The sequence below is a fragment of the Neopelma chrysocephalum genome, unplaced genomic scaffold (genome assembly GCF_003984885.1).
Source record: "Neopelma chrysocephalum unplaced genomic scaffold, ASM398488v2 Primary Assembly neopelma1_45, whole genome shotgun sequence".
In the NCBI taxonomy this organism is placed as follows: domain Eukaryota; kingdom Metazoa; phylum Chordata; class Aves; order Passeriformes; family Pipridae; genus Neopelma; species Neopelma chrysocephalum.
The window spans coordinates 9,631,252-9,647,207 of NW_020897704.1; the positions used below are offsets into that span (position 1 = coordinate 9,631,252).

The 15,956-nt window shown below is 40.0% G+C and overlaps 1 protein-coding gene across 1 annotated transcript in view; it reads right to left on the bottom strand.

Moving 5' to 3' along the window:
• The window catches only part of SLC2A13 (solute carrier family 2 member 13), a 148,654-nt gene that overhangs the window by 131,644 nt on the left and 1,054 nt on the right, over window positions 1-15,956 (bottom strand). The window lies entirely within an intron of this gene.

Below are 15,956 nucleotides of genomic sequence, written 5' to 3' on the forward strand. Positions count from 1 at the left end.
AAATTACTGCTGAATTTTGTCAGGGAAATAGACTGCCAAAGAGCTTCCTTGGAAATGTTGCTCTCGTGACTTTCAGCTTTTGACAATTTGCAGTGCTCTAGACGCATTGTAACAGACAGTCATCTTCCAAACAACAGATGTGATTCTGGTAAGAGGGATTCTTCAGACAGATGCAAGAACTGCAGGTCAGAGCACAGCCCCTGCAGCGGAGCTCTTTCCTGCCCTATTTTTCATTCTCCAGGCATGTTAGCAGGGGAGGATTCAGGCAGAGCTCCAGGTCAGCCTACAGTTAAAGCTGGGCAAACACCGTGATGTTCTCTTGTTAATTTATACAGGATCCTGGCAACTCTAGATAATCTAAAGATTAAAAGGAAATAAAGATGGGTATCTGAAGCGCCCTTCTGCAACTCAGTGCACTGCACTGATTCTCCTACCCAGCAGTCTGCTCTGCTGCCCCTATTCAGTGAGAAAATTGAAAACAAGAAATTTTTTAAAAAATTAGTTGAAAATTAAAAAAGCATATCTGACAGTCCTATTCCAATTAACACAGATGCAGCAAATATCCTTTTTAAGATAAAATCTGCTTTTCCTGTGACTTGCACTACATAAGTTGCAATAAATCAGTGTCACCTGCAAGATAACAAACCGGCCAATTAAATTCTCCACTGGTTCAGTTTCCTGTCCCTGAGCCTCTAAGTGACCCAGCTTTTCTGTACTTGAGGCACAGCTCCTACAGAGAGTCTCCTATAAATTTAACTCCTTCATATCTGTCCCCACTAAGAAGTGGATTCCACCCTTAAAACTGAAAAGTTTACAGTTAAAAATGAAGCCACATCCTCCTTCGAAGTGACAAGACATTCTCATTTAAGGTCAAGCTTTAAGCGAAAAGATTCATGTACAAGCTACCACCAAGAAACACAACTAAATCCACAATCTCTCTGAAATACAAACTTTGCAAGTTCTGCACTTACAGCATTACTCCACTTCCACAGAGAAAAATTTATAAAGAAATTTCCCTATTTGAGGATAACTGAAAATCCAAAGATCAGAGCAGAGGAGCTCTGAAGGCTCACAGGACACTTTCCAAAGAAACACTATGAAGTAATTACTGTCTCCCATCTTGATTTTCCCTATATCACATTTCACCTGATCCTTTAATTAAAATTCATAAAGCAAGATTTAATTGAAACATCAATTATGTAAAACCCAGTTACATATAATTAAATTTTCAATCAAAAGTAAAAATAATTACTTTATTTACACTTTAAAACCATTTTTGGTCTACTTCCTCTTTCTTATTTCTCAGAACAAAAGGTAGGGACTGCTGACAATACTACAGGAGAGCAGCATCAGAAGGCAGGATTAATTACCCACTGGAGAAGAATCATTAAACTGAGCTCTAATAGAGTAACTGTGAGTAGGAAAGGAACCAGTTGTGATAGCTTCTAATAAAGCACTGGGAACAGGCAATGAAGCATAAAACAGCTCACAGGTGACTGGATCTCTGAATTACTCACTACCCCCTTCTACCTGCCCAGTTAGTACCATTTATACTTGTGTGCAGTAAGACAATAATAAAACCACAGTATTTTCCTCATAAAATTTTACAATCCATTGCAAAACACACATGTGGATGACAGGCTTATATGCAGATGACACTGGGAAGTCTCTGCTCTAGCAGAATGTTACTCTTCCTGCTACCTTAAGAACAGAATCCCCCTCCCTAATACTTGTAACCTACCACAATACTATGACAGCTAGAAAAACTTCCTACAGACTGTGCTTCCAATGCAGTGTGTGCCTCCAGCAATTTAAATGTCTATTGCTCATTATCTTCAGATCCACTTTTCAAATACTGTCAAGTTCACATCCACATTCAACTGCTCACTCTGAGTTTACACTCTTCTCCTTTCTTAGTTCAAAGGACTTTTTAATTGCTAATACGTACAGACCATTTGAGCAGTGTTTCAATATACCATATCAGAAAACTCAAGCTTAGGTATAAATTACCAAAAGCATTTAGTGGTAAAGTCCTTTAACAATTCTTCTGCCAATTGCTTGTAAAGTACAGAATAGGCTCGTGGGAGTAACTGAAGAATAAGCAGTCAGTGATACAGCATGTCAGATTACATTCTGGAAGTTAAGCCTACATTATTCCACTGAGATACATCTTTGAATGCTTTTAGAGGTGGGCTGATTTTAGGTAATTTTTCTGTGCAATGACAAGTATGTGACAATTTATATATATGTATCTATCAATGCATGGTTTGCACTTCCAGTTAAGTAGAAGTACCAACAGTTACAAAGCCAAGTGGGAATTATGTAACAGTCATTAATTGTTATTTGTAACAAATAATTTACCTGCATGTCAGTAAGATTTGACTGTCAGGCTTTCCTGAGGTCTGATTTCTCTGACTGGTACCACCAACAGCACTGCATGTCTAAAGGCCAAACACACAGCAAGGAGGGACAGAGGACAGAAGAGATCTGACTAGAGGAAACTACCTAAGAAATTGAAAATCAGAATATGAAGTGCATTCAGAGCAATTGCAGTGTTGAATAGGTTATGACTGATAGAAATAAAGATTATTATTTGTTTTTAAATAAGTCTAAGAATACCTTTTGAAAATGCAAACATCAGTTACACCTTATAGAAGGAAAAATGGAGGCATAAAGTACGACAGTCACTTGATGATCCAAATGGCAGAAAGTGACAAATTCAAGAATAATTGAACTGGTTTTATGTTTACTAAGCAAAAGTGCATCAGACACTTGGGATCTCACATTGTGCAAGTCAGGTATTTCAACAGTACAACAGACATTTTCCTATTCATAGAATCACAGAATGGTTTGGGTTGGAAGAAACCTTAAAGATTATGTACTTCCAACCCACCTGCCATGCGACAGGCAGGGCCACCTTCCACTAGATCAGGTTACTCAGAGCCCCATCCAACCTGGCCTTGAACACCTCCAGGGATGGGACATCTACATCTTCTCTGGGCAACCTGTTGCAGTGCCTCACCACCCTCATTGTAGTATTTAAAGTCAGAAAGCCTTCTGAATGGCAAAATGAAACACCACATGCATTTATTTAACTTATTTTAACATAGGAATTGTTGTAATTAAAGCTTGAGGCTGCAAAACTACATAACAAAAAAACTTCACGTTATGGCAAGATGCGTTCAAGGCTATGTGTCTATAGCTCTTTGTATCAGCTTGAAATAATATTCTTTTTCTTGCGATAGTGTCCTAATTGCTTCTAGAGCACACAAGCAAACTGTATGGATTCCAGGACCTAGAACAGGCAATCCAATCTGGTATTTGCAGTGGCAAAAGCTACCATTATTTATAACATCATGATTACAGACCCAGTAACAAGACAAATTTCCAGAGTACAAAACACACAGAGCAAGGGTGGGTGGAAGTGAAATGCAGCAGACCAGACGCTTCTTGGCATATTGTTGCTTCAGGGATGTACGTATTTTAGTGGCTGATAATCCATGACAAATAGAAATCCAAACCAAAGAACACTCAGAGCAACTGTGAAAAGCAGACAGAGTAAACCTAACACTTCTCAAACTATTATTGCTTTAGGGATACATGTATTTTAGTGCTGATAATGTAGGACAAATAGAAATCCAAATAAAGAGCCATGCATTGCTTCTGGATGATTCAGTGACACTGGGAACATATTTGTGCGAGACTGAGAAGCATGCACACAGGCATTTTTATGTTTTACTACAACTAGCTGAATCATTGCTTTAAGCAAGAAAGAGAGCATTTCTGTAGGCAAATTACCATAGAAGATGAATATAAGCATTAACAAATAAATAATATGATGTGTGTTATCTTGAAATGTCAGTTTAAAAGTCTTACAAACTTCCCTAGAAAATCTGCCTAAAGTTACGTTTTGCAGTTGTAGCTCAGTATGATATCCAGATCTACCACCTCAGGCCTCTTGAAGCTCTCTCTCTTGCTCATTGCCACAGCACAGATGAAAACTAGTTACCCAGTGCAGGCATTAAAACATACAAATCCATATTATCTAAGTCAAGAAACATACATCTCTACTTGATAAAAATTTAACAAATAAGAAAGGATTGAGCCAAGTACTGCATATTCCCACTGGATAAAAAAAAAAAATAAAGAAGCAGAAAGAATGGCCCCACACCTCAGTGAAGTTCTTCATACTTCTGCTGTCCTCCAGAGCACAGCTGCGGAATCTGTTCCGAACACCCTAATCCTGAAAATCTCCACAACTGGTTCACAGTACCCTCTTGCACATCCACCTTCAACCTCATTTTTTCTCACCACAAAAATACAGACAACTCCTAATTAAAATATCCACCAATATAATTTTATTTCATTATTCAATTCTTCCTGTGCATGCACACATACACAGAGTTCTCCCGATGTTTGCATTCCTACTCCCCAATGTGGTTGTCTAGAAGGCCTGGATTAGACATTCCTTCTCACCAACATGGGTCAGGAAAGACAAGTATGGCAGATGAGTTACTGAGGTCCAAGTAGTGCTACTTTAGCACATGCACTTCCAGTTCCTCCTTCTATGCACCAGTGCAAGAACTGTAGTCTTCCTATAACCCAGTCCAAATGAGGTTCTCTTGTAGAGGAAACTTGGGGATAATAAGCCATTCCAGCTAGATAAAATGAAAAACTGACTCGTCTGACTGCAGCAAAGTAGTTCAAAAGAAGTCCTCATCACACTTAACAAGCACAGTTTCACTTCATGTATCCTGGAAAGAGTCTCTAGGAAGAAAAGCAGAATGAATTATCAAAGCTTGAGACAGCAGGCTAACAGGCAGGCCAACATCCAACCAGCAAGCTGCCAGAGGGATTTATGCCTCAACTCCCCATCTAAAACAGTCACACACACAAATCCATACTCAGGGATCAAAGATATAAGGGAGCATGTGACCAGGGGCAGAGGATCTATTAAGTCAGCCAGAAACAGGTTAAGATTCTAGGTAAGGAACACCAGAAAACATGCACGCGGTCCCTCAGAAGTTTTACCACTACAGGGTGAATTACTGAGAATTAACTTATGAATAGATTAAATGCAAGTATTCTAAACAGCAGGCTCAGATCTTGCTGAAGATCCAACTGGTATTACAGAGGAGAACAACCCTATTGGTCTTGAGCTATGAGGAAAAGCTTTCTGAACACTCCTGGGTTACGAGATCAGAGCACTGTTTCCTTCTGTACAAAGGAACACTCCACATCTAAGAGGATAATGATTAATAGCCCAGACAGTACTTAGGTGTCAGGCAAAGCAATTAACTTTGTATCAGGGAGAGGCTCTGCAGAGTGATACAACAGACAGCTCTTGAATGAAGGGAAGGAGTAGGTAGGGACAGAGTAGGCAGATTCAAAGCCAAAACACAAACAGTATCTCTTCTTACTTTTAAGTCACCATCAGCAGACACAAAGGAAAGTAAAATAACAGAGCATGACATAAAAAATATGCCTTGAAACGACAGCTTTTTCAGAAGCACACAAGCTGTTAAACATGATAATATTTTGTTTAACCTAGCTAGTAAATGTGCAGACAGGGGTCAGGAGCTGAAGGGAAGTCCTTAACCTGCAGGACAGTAAGATGCACAGGGAAATCACATAGAGCATACATAGACCACAGGTACAAACAACTATTTTGCCCAGCCTCAACAGGAACTATTTTATAAACAGTACCTTCTCGTCCAAGCTATCAAAGAATTTAGTAAAGAATTTTAGAAAAGAATTTAGTACATTCCCACTCATTAAAAGAGGTGCCATTATTTGTGTAATGATCTACTCAATGTGTGCCCACATTTCTGCTGTGTGCACCAATGACTTTTTCCAGGAACATGCCAGTCAATCATTACAAGAGGAAGGATCTGTTCTTTACTACTCCTCTTATCCAAGAACTACATACAGCACAAAACCAGACCCAATTTATTAACTCAAAATATTATCATAGTGATTGAATTCCTAGGCTGAGACATCATGAATGCCTATGTACAACATTTTGACTTTTCCACCTCTATCTTCAAGATCCTGAAATTACACAGGTGGCTTTGGATTTATATTTGTACCAAGCTGTTCCAATGTGAATTGGACTGGTGAGGTCAGCAGTGCTTATGATTAATGCAGGAGCAGGGAATCTATGAGGCAAAAGACTTAGCTGAACTCCATAGTGAATAAAACCAGACTTACCTTTTCCCCTCAGGCAGATTCCCCATTCCTATGATGCCATAGCTACTACTGACCTCAAGAGTCCAATAACCAAGGACCTGTGAATAAACAAAAAAGGTCACTTATATGCCAATATTTGCTCAAGTGCATGCTTAAAGTACACACAGCCTTGGACTTAACCAGTACTTCCTCCATGCTCACTGTGCTCTAGTTCATTCATTACCATACTGCCTTCCTCAGATGTTAGACTCTCTACATGATCCATCACAGCTACAACCAACAACCCTAAAAAAAAAATTAACCAAATTAGAGAGCAAGTACTCAATGGCGGGTCCCTACGATTTTATCTCCTTAATATATGGATTATGTATTCCCTTAATCTGGGTTAAACAAAACCTCCTAGGTGGGCAGCTACAAATAGAAAAGTAAGTTCAAAATAACAGTTAGGCAGAGTAAGTCCTCATACAACTAGGAACAGCAAACAAAGCATGCTGACCTGGACCTTAATCACACAAAAAATGCCATAAGAAGCAGAATTTCTTTCCTACTATCATACGTTGGACAAAAAGATTCCAAAGGAGTACTAGCATTGACTTGAGTTATCTGACTTTGGGATCCTGGTATACCATCCTTCATCAGCTATACCAGAACTTACGCTCTCAGCTCTCCCCGTTCCCAGCTAGATGTTCAAACAGGTAGCAAAAACATTCCCTGTCTCCAACACCTCATGTAGGCTCTGTGCTTCTATTATCTTTCTAGGTTTCTGAAGTTGCTTTGGTCTCATTGTCATGGCTTTCATCATAATATATTTGGTTATCTACCATTTTTCCTATCAAAATCTCGGGAATAACTACTTCATTTAAGTATATTTATTAGCTTCAATACACAGCTTTTGCTTCCAACTTTCTATAGACACCTTTAAAATAGTAGTTTTCTGTTCCTTCCATAATTCCTGATAATTTTTGCAATTGAATGGTGGAATGTGAAGCCAATGCTACAACAGCAGAAGAAAAAAATTGCAACATGCTCAGAAGTTAATTGTCTTCAGCATCAGGATCATATAACTCTTCCTTAAAAAAATTACTGAATCCTGACTGCCTATCCATTTCTGAATGTGCAGCTGATGAGAGAGTAAATCAACAAATCTATTTTCTCCGGGTTAAGTACTGCAAGTTCCTTCCGGATTAAAGTTGTAAAAAAACAGTGGGCCATACTGCTTGAATTTTCACAATATTGGTAAAAACCCCATAGAATCACAGATAACTACCAACTACTGTTGGATTCATGTTTTGGACAAGAATCATGATAATTTTGGGGAGGAAATCAGAGGGATGGGAACAGGAGCAGCCCATTTCCACCAGCTGGAGGCTAAACTGCACCACAAGGCATGAGAACAGGATGGTACCAGTGTTCCTTCTCCCTTCTTCATCCTCTGGTCCCAGCAGTTCTGCTCTGGTACTGCACCAGGGAAAAGGAGGAGCGCTTGTAGATCTGTTCATCTCTTGCCCTCAGAAGTCAGACAGATGCCAAAGCAAGACCTGACTGAACTGCACAAGGCAGTTCAGAGAAGGGCATCAAGATTATTGCTATAGTTTTCAAACACTACCAATACCTAACTCTTTTTTCTATTACAATAAAGGTGATTGATGGCTTATGAATGATGGCACTGCTCTGACAGCAATGTATCAGTCCTAACAACATGAAGTCATTTAATGACATGTGCTAAGGTCACCTTCATGTTTTTATGACTGTCAACTTGAAGGAAAAAAGACAGTTGGACAGGAACAACCAAGAGGTTGGAGGACACAAAAAAAGCCAACAATCAACTCAACCCAAAAATCCTACATCCACCTATTCATTAGGGATGCAATCAGTTCAAGATGGATTTAAAATTCAAATTATTGGTGCCTTCAAGTAGGCCTAAGTTCAAAGTTCTTATCTGGTGAACCAAGAGTAGGAGTGCTAAAACTACAAAAACATAGCTGGAAAACGATCAGAGGTTACCAAGCAAGGTAGCTTGCTCAAGGCTTTGTAGGGTTTCTATGCTGTTCTTGCACAGAACAAATATTTAAGTGAAGGAACATGAAAGAACTTCTTATGAACAATCAAAAATTAAAAACCTTTTTCCATTGGCACATGCCAGCAATCACTTCAGTAAATGTTTCTCAGAGCAGTGCTCACCACAACACGTTCCCTATTTACAAGGCCACACACCTCACAGCATGGGCAATACAACATGTGTAACCCCAGGCAGGCCCTTCTGCTCTTCCGACTTGGAACATATTCCCCTGTATTTCCAGAGTATGACAGCACAGTAGAAGAGCTGTAGCTAAATACAAAGACATACCTAATACTTCCAGCTGTCGGAAAACAATCTTTTTCCAAAGTGATTATGTCCATAGACACATTAAAATCACAGTTACTGGTTTTACTTCCCTTGCAAGGGAAGCAACAGTGGAGAAAACCACACATGTGAGGCTCCTGAACAAATGAAAAGGGAAACAAAAGGATTGTTACTTGTTTCTGCAGGTTAGCCTGCAGAAACTCCCACTTCTGGGAAAAGGCTTGAAAACTCTTGCCATAGGGCTCCCATTTAAGGTACAGGTTTCTAAAGCTATTTAATTTTGTCTAGACTATGAAAATATGTGCAATGCCAGGTGACTCTACTTTCAGATACACATTTTTGTTTACACGGCAGGTCCTCCACCATTTCTGGCATCTCCTCTTATTGTGTCTGTTGTCTGTGGAGATTGACAACCACATCACTCCTGCCTCAAAGACAACTGAGTATGCGCTTGGTTGGCTGTTCATTAGGTTAGAGAGCTCCTCGATGCTACCAGTTGGCATGAGGCTTGTGAAAACTCAGACCTCCCCAAATACACAGTGTTGAAAGGAGACCAGAATTGAGGCCTGAAGCAATTGCCTCCCAGAGAAACCCCAATTCTCCCTTAAGACTGTTCAGCCTGTCAGCCCATGTGCTAAAAGCATCAGGTATCACTGGGGTTCTCCACATGCCTGGAAATTTTTTTTTGCCTTGAAATAGTCCTGTCACTCAGGAGCAGAAGTAGAATTCGCTTATTGCTGTAAAACACTCACAAAGAATGAGCCCCAAGGTCGGTGCCAGGTGCTCCTGGAAAACATCAGCTCTATGAGGACCAAGGAGACTTTCAGATTAGCCACTGAAGACAAACCTCCTCCAGAGAGCTGCTCCCTTGCTGAACTACACTGGCAAAATAAAGGAGGGGGGAAGAAAAGTTCAAGTAGAGAAGCTGGGTTGACATATCCTGAATAGACACAACTGAAAGATCCATCTCCAGGGGAGGGGGGGAAAGATCCCTGAAGGACAACTAAAGGAAAAGCCCATGGTAAAAAGTTGAACATATCAATAAACATACACTTTTTTTTTTTCCCTATTTTTGTAATCCACACAACTACTTGTGTCTGAGCTCACTAACACATGGCCACACAAAGGGACAGTAGAACTTCAATGAAAGTCAACCCATGAGCAACCACTAGGGCACACACAGGGACGTCAAAAAAGAATGTGCTGTTTGAAGGGGAGGAACACGAGAAAGAAGTCTGTCCCCAGCTGCAGAAAGGCAGGCACCCTTGCTATTCAGCCCAATAAGAGATCAACCCAAGGCGGGAGTGGGAACACATTGGCTAACACCACAGCTGAAAGTATGTTGTGGCCTATCCACAGCCAGACAGATCTGTGGGGAGCTCCAAGGTCACCATGTGGCATTTCATCTGCACCAGCAGCATGTCTGTAAGGGACTTTTGAAGGAAGGAGAGACAGACTGTCTGAGCCAAGAAACCCAACTTCAGTGACTTGGTATATAAACAGTCAAAATGAGAAACCAAGGACAAAAAATTCCCCTTCAGAACAGGCATTTGCTTTGAATAAACCTTCATAAAACCAGTCTTAAATCTGCCAACAAAACAGAGGAAGATCAGAAACTGAAAGAACAGGAATCTGTGTTTTTAAGCCTTCATTTCTACAATTAGCATATGCAAAATGTATTTTAGAAGAGTTTTCATTCAAGGTGCATCATAAGACCTACAGAAAGAGAGTTTACCTGAAGTAGTGAAATGGCTACACACTCATCCAAAGCCGTGTTACCATAATTTATACCATAATTAACAGCTGCTTCTCTTGATACTTGTTCACAGGCATAATCATTGCAAAAAGAAAACAAAGGTTTCTCTGCTCCCCTAATTTTCAGCAGTCACTGTTTTTAGGCCTTCAGCAGCTTCAGTGCAGACCCAGGCTCTTCCCAAGCTTCACACCAGAAACACTGATTGTATAGGTCAGATGTGAAAACTCACCAACAAAGACCCATACAACAACTTTGCAAACAAAGCTATCCATCAGGCCCATTACAGCTCTGTGGTGCCAGCATGCAGCCCAGCCATGGTTGCTCAGTTTGAGTCCAGCAACCGTAAGTAGAAATCACCAATTCTCAGGAATTCCATGAGATTTGCAAAAAGTTTACCATACTTTCAAGGGAAAAATCCCTAAGATTACTAAAATACTACATTTTAAAATAAATCAATGTATTTGGAAATACAATATAAAACCCCACTGATAATGAGATAAGGAAAAAAGATCATTTCAATGCCCCCTTCTTTTCAGCATCTCCTTTTAGTAGTTTATTTTTTTCATTGCTTCTCAAGATACAATTGGCAAAGCACAGACTAGTAGGCTCAGAACAAAAATTAAGTGCATGTTCTGACAGTGAACAGCAGGACACAGCAACCAGCACTCTGAATCTGCTGTTTTGACTGTGCTCAGATGTCCTGCCTTGTGCCTCTGCTGATGGGACTGGTGTAAGCTTCAGTCAAACAAGTTACTCAAGCCTAAGAGTTCCAGGTGAATGATTTGCTATCTTCAGCATCATGGTAAGTGGATGCCACTGGTCTCCTGTTCCTGTGGCAAACAAAGTGCTTTGAAAATAAGCTCACCTACGGTGTCCACATGAATTTTTCAAGCTAGGTATCAGGAAATACTTGTGTTTAACACTGCATGTTTCCTTCAAGTTGCCTTTTTAGCAGGAGTAAGAAGATCATAAAAATTTCATTTTTATGTCACATACGAAATGGATGCTTTTTATTTTTTCCAAAATAAACAAAAATACTTGAAATACAACAGGAATTACGTTTTGATAGAACAGTTTGACCAAGTACAGGGAAAACTATTTCACAAAATTCCCATGTTTTAGAGACATCATTTAGAAAAACAATTTCAAGTTTTATTAATTAAGATTTATTAATAAAGGAATTAGTGTTGTCAACATGACAGTGAACTGAGCATAGCACTATGTATCTTGTCCAACGCATACAAAACTAGAGGACTTCAAAAGATACAGTTTTTCATCTTAAATTAATCCTGGTACCCTGCAAGATCACAGCTCCAGTCAGAACCTAATGTATCCTTCCAGATGCTTTTGCACAAGAACAGATTAAGCTCTTAAGATACAGAGATTCAATCCTGTACACATACAGTAATGTCAGTAGCTTTAGACCTTGGAAAGTTGGGTGAGCACCTCTGGGCAGAGACAGTAAAAGAGCTGATTCCAACAACCCAGCAATTTGTCTCTCCATTCCCCTCCATCCCTACTGCCAGCTTATATTAACAGACCACTGTCTCCAGCACAAAAAATAGCCTATGAAACTCTGGAAAATTACAAGCATCTGTCAGAAGCAGCCCAGCATATTTGGGGGCTGAGGGTGACTCCAAAATGTACTGAGCTGTAAACTCCTTTGAAAAAACCTGAGGGACACTCAGTTATGAACACAGACTGAAGCTTTATAGCTTCCCATGAGGAGTTAGGTAGGGGGAATGAGAGGATTAATCTGTTTTTCCAAGATAAAAATATGTATCAGCTGAAAAAGCTCAGTAGTATACAAAAAAAGTAATAATAAAACCCAGCACACGTATCCTCATCTTTCATAGGCAACAAGTCAACCAATTACTTTCCAATATTTTCACAGTGCATCTGGTAGTCCAGCTGATGTGGTGGACCTTTACTTTAACACTGCAAACATAATAGAGAGTTGGTATTATTTGATGCAAGTCCTTCAGTTAAATTTGGTTATTGTTGTTATTTGCTATTGAACCTTACTGTCAGTAGAAGGCAGTCCCACCAGGGGAGCCCTGAACCATATGCCAGTGCTTTTCACTCCTGTCTAATTCTGTGTACAATCTTGTTTTCTCTGCTCAGAAAATGACCTACATATTTACTAAAAAGATGCTACCAGGAACACTACATATGTCACATTCAAATACAGCCTTTAAAAAAAAACAAAAACCTACAGACACTTTAAGCACAAAGCAAGCACTGAGCAGGAGGCTCACATGAAGATGTACCAAAGACAGGGGTCAAGGAGAAGATAAGGCACCTAACCAGGCAGGTTCCTTTTGCACTGCAGACCCAGTAACATGCACAGACCCAGTAACTATGCTTGCATAATGTGTCCATTAAGTAATGCCTAAGCCATACATTGAGCAAGAAAACAAAACACTGAAAAGCTGATCATTAATTGAGCACCATTTATTCTGCATGCAAAACAAGACAGGAGAATCTAATCATCCAGCTAATGATTGTTCATGTCTTTCAGTTCTGGCCTGACCTCAGGCCAAAAGGCCTCAGACCAAAGATGAGCCAAGTGAAGGACGCAGCTTTCCTGTCAAGCACATAAACTACAGCAGCCAACACAGGGCAAAACTGTGCTGACCCTCAATCCTGTACCAAGTGTGGTTGGGCACCCTGCAGCAACAGGCTGAGGCCTTCAGCATTATCAGATGCTGAAGGTCCAATGACATTTTTTTCCTAGCTAAGCTCATACAAAGTGCTACCAAGCACATGCAATTCAAATTCTTATATGTCTAAATTTTGCCCACGTGTGCTGCAATGAATATCTGTCCAAATGCTGCATTCCTGACATCTGGCTCAGACAAACTGCTAAAGAGTCAGGGACACTCTCAGGAAAGGGCAGGCAGGAGGGAATAATGGCTATAACCTTGCTCTTAAGCCATTTAGCCTGGAATTGTCATGAACTATGTATTCAGAAATTCAGACCTGAAAAGACCTAAGGATAGTCTAAGCACATGCTGAACATGTTTTCCCTTTTTATGCTTTGCCTATATTTAGTATTTACACAAGGGAAGGAGGGAGAGAAAAGGAACATAACTGTTTCCACCCTAAGAATATATTCAACATTTGCAATAAAAGAGGATTTTGGGTTGTCCTTGAGAGAAGGTCTTTATTTTCCAGAAACATCTCTTTCTATAATTGCTGAAAAGGACAGTTTTTCATCTCAAAACATCTCTACAGAAAACTGTAAGAAATGGACAAGATAGACAAATGAGAGATGTTCCTCATTTCAGCATATATCCTGTGGTTTTCACCCTTGAAAATTTAACTGTAGGCCTTTATAAATCACAGTCACAAGAAAAATGGCCCTTTTCTCAAACGGACAAAATCAACACAGATCCACCCTGTACCAGCAAGGGCAGAGGGAAGTCCCATAGGTAACCACCACATCTGCTTTTACAGCACCACAGTACTGCCCATAACAGAGTAATTAATTTATTAAATGCAAGCAAACACATATTTCTGGAGCCGATCTCTTGATAGGCAATTTGCAGAGAGCTACAGGAAAGAGACCTCAAAAATGTATAAAATTATACACAGCCAAGAAGTTTTTACTGGTTTTCAGGTAGGAAAGCATTCATAACACCACACCACTGCACCCTCACATTTTAGCAGTTCACACTATCACTGAAATGTCATGTTACTAAGCAGACTTCTTACATCAACATTAAGAAGTTCTGGGTCACTGTGGGCAGTAAAATGACAGTCAGAAGCCTCCAAGATATGAGAGAAAAAGTTCCAATTTCTAATGCCTTCATGAAATTATCCAGGCTCCCTCTAGTGGGGAATTCAATGTAGAGATTGTTGCAGTTTGCTATATGAGAAAAGCTTTGAACCACTATGGGTTTTTTCTTCTGTAAAATAAACTGTGTTAGCATTGGACTCCGCAATTCCTGGAGTCTCTTGTGATGCTTCACTACAGCAATTTGAGGCAAAGCTCTGTTTCTGGTCATATGTTCCATCACATAAAGAAGAGCAATCTTTGATTAAAAAAAAAGGAAAAAACATCACAAAGGCACACAGTGTCTCTGTGCTCCAAAGTCCTCAGAAAATATCTCAGTTCTTCAGCTCTCCAGAGCCCCAGCAGAACCCCATCTCTGTCCCTGATGTGGACAGAGGCCAAAGAGAGACTGCTCTCCCCAGACTACACAAGAGATCTACAGCTGCACAAAAGAACAACCCCTATATCCTAATTTCCATTTCTGTGATTTATATATTAACTATATTAAGCCCCAAGTCTCATATCTCTCCAACAATACCAGTGTCATTTATTTGCACCACTGTAAAACAATTCCAACATATCTATGTATGTCTCTACAAGACACACGTACAGAGGAGTCAAGCAAACCATCCCTCCCTTTCCTTTCTCTGCCCCCCCCTTGAAGTCGTCAATGTAACCAGTTACTGTCAAAGAACATGAGAAGCTTTACAAACACAAAAAGATGTCAAATTTGATATTTTTACTATCTACCATTAAATATATGCACTACATATTGCCATCAAAATTCCTGTTATGCCACTTCATAGCGAAATTCAGTATTCTTGTCTACTGAACTTTATAACAAATGGTTATCAATATTCTGCAGCTGAAGTCTTGATTAAACAAAAAAAAATGAGAAAACCCATCCAACTTGGGATAGGAAAACTGCAACATGAAGATGTCCCCTACTGTACAGGAAAACCAGCATGAGCCCTTTCACAGACGGAGTCAATTTTATTTCTGACAGCCCTCATTATGACTCACTAACTTTTTTCCTTAATAAAACCATGAATTGCATCACAGCAAGTGTGTCTATAACAAGCCGGAGGATTCAAATATTTATTCAATGGCTAAGAAACAGAACTTTGCTAACTAGAGGGAAAAAAAGTCTTAATTCTCAGTTTGTCCTCATGCTTTTACATAGAAAGGGTTGCAAGATCACAATAAGAAAGATTCACTTCTCTCTTCCCCCCCCTTTTTTAATACCTACTATAGTCCCAGGATTCTGATTAACCTCATACAGCCCATCTTTGATGATGAGTATAATTCAGATTACTGCCTGACAGGATGGCAGCTGAAGCTGCAGAGCAACCAAAATTTGGAGGATATTTAGGACATAGCTGGCACAGAAACCAATCTCATGTGTTAGAGGAAACAGCCGTCACTCCAAGTTCTTTGGAACAACTATAAAGTTTTACCCGAACCTACTGCTTTTGCAAGTTATGCAATGCATATAGGAAGGCAATCAAAGAGCAGCAATTCACGTTCAGGATGCCATTAATGAAATCCAAAGCCTTCCAAAGCAAGTGTCATCTCATCTAGACCAGAGAGATTACTACCTCATTTTGTCCCAGAAGCATTCCTTTAGCGCCCAAGTGCCCAAGCAAAGCTGTCCAGGGAACCCGAAGGGAGGTCTTTACAGTTCGGAAAGACAGGCGTGATCTCCTCGTCGCCCCTAACTTCCCAGAACCCCCTCAAATGCAAAGCCTGCGGTGTGCGCTGTTGACACTGACAGACCACCAGAAAGATGAAATTGCAGAAGGGATGCGAGACCATTCTCCTCGTACAGAAATGGGACAACTCTCCCAAAAAAGGGTCAGGACTACACCACCTGTAAGTAAAATCCCAGA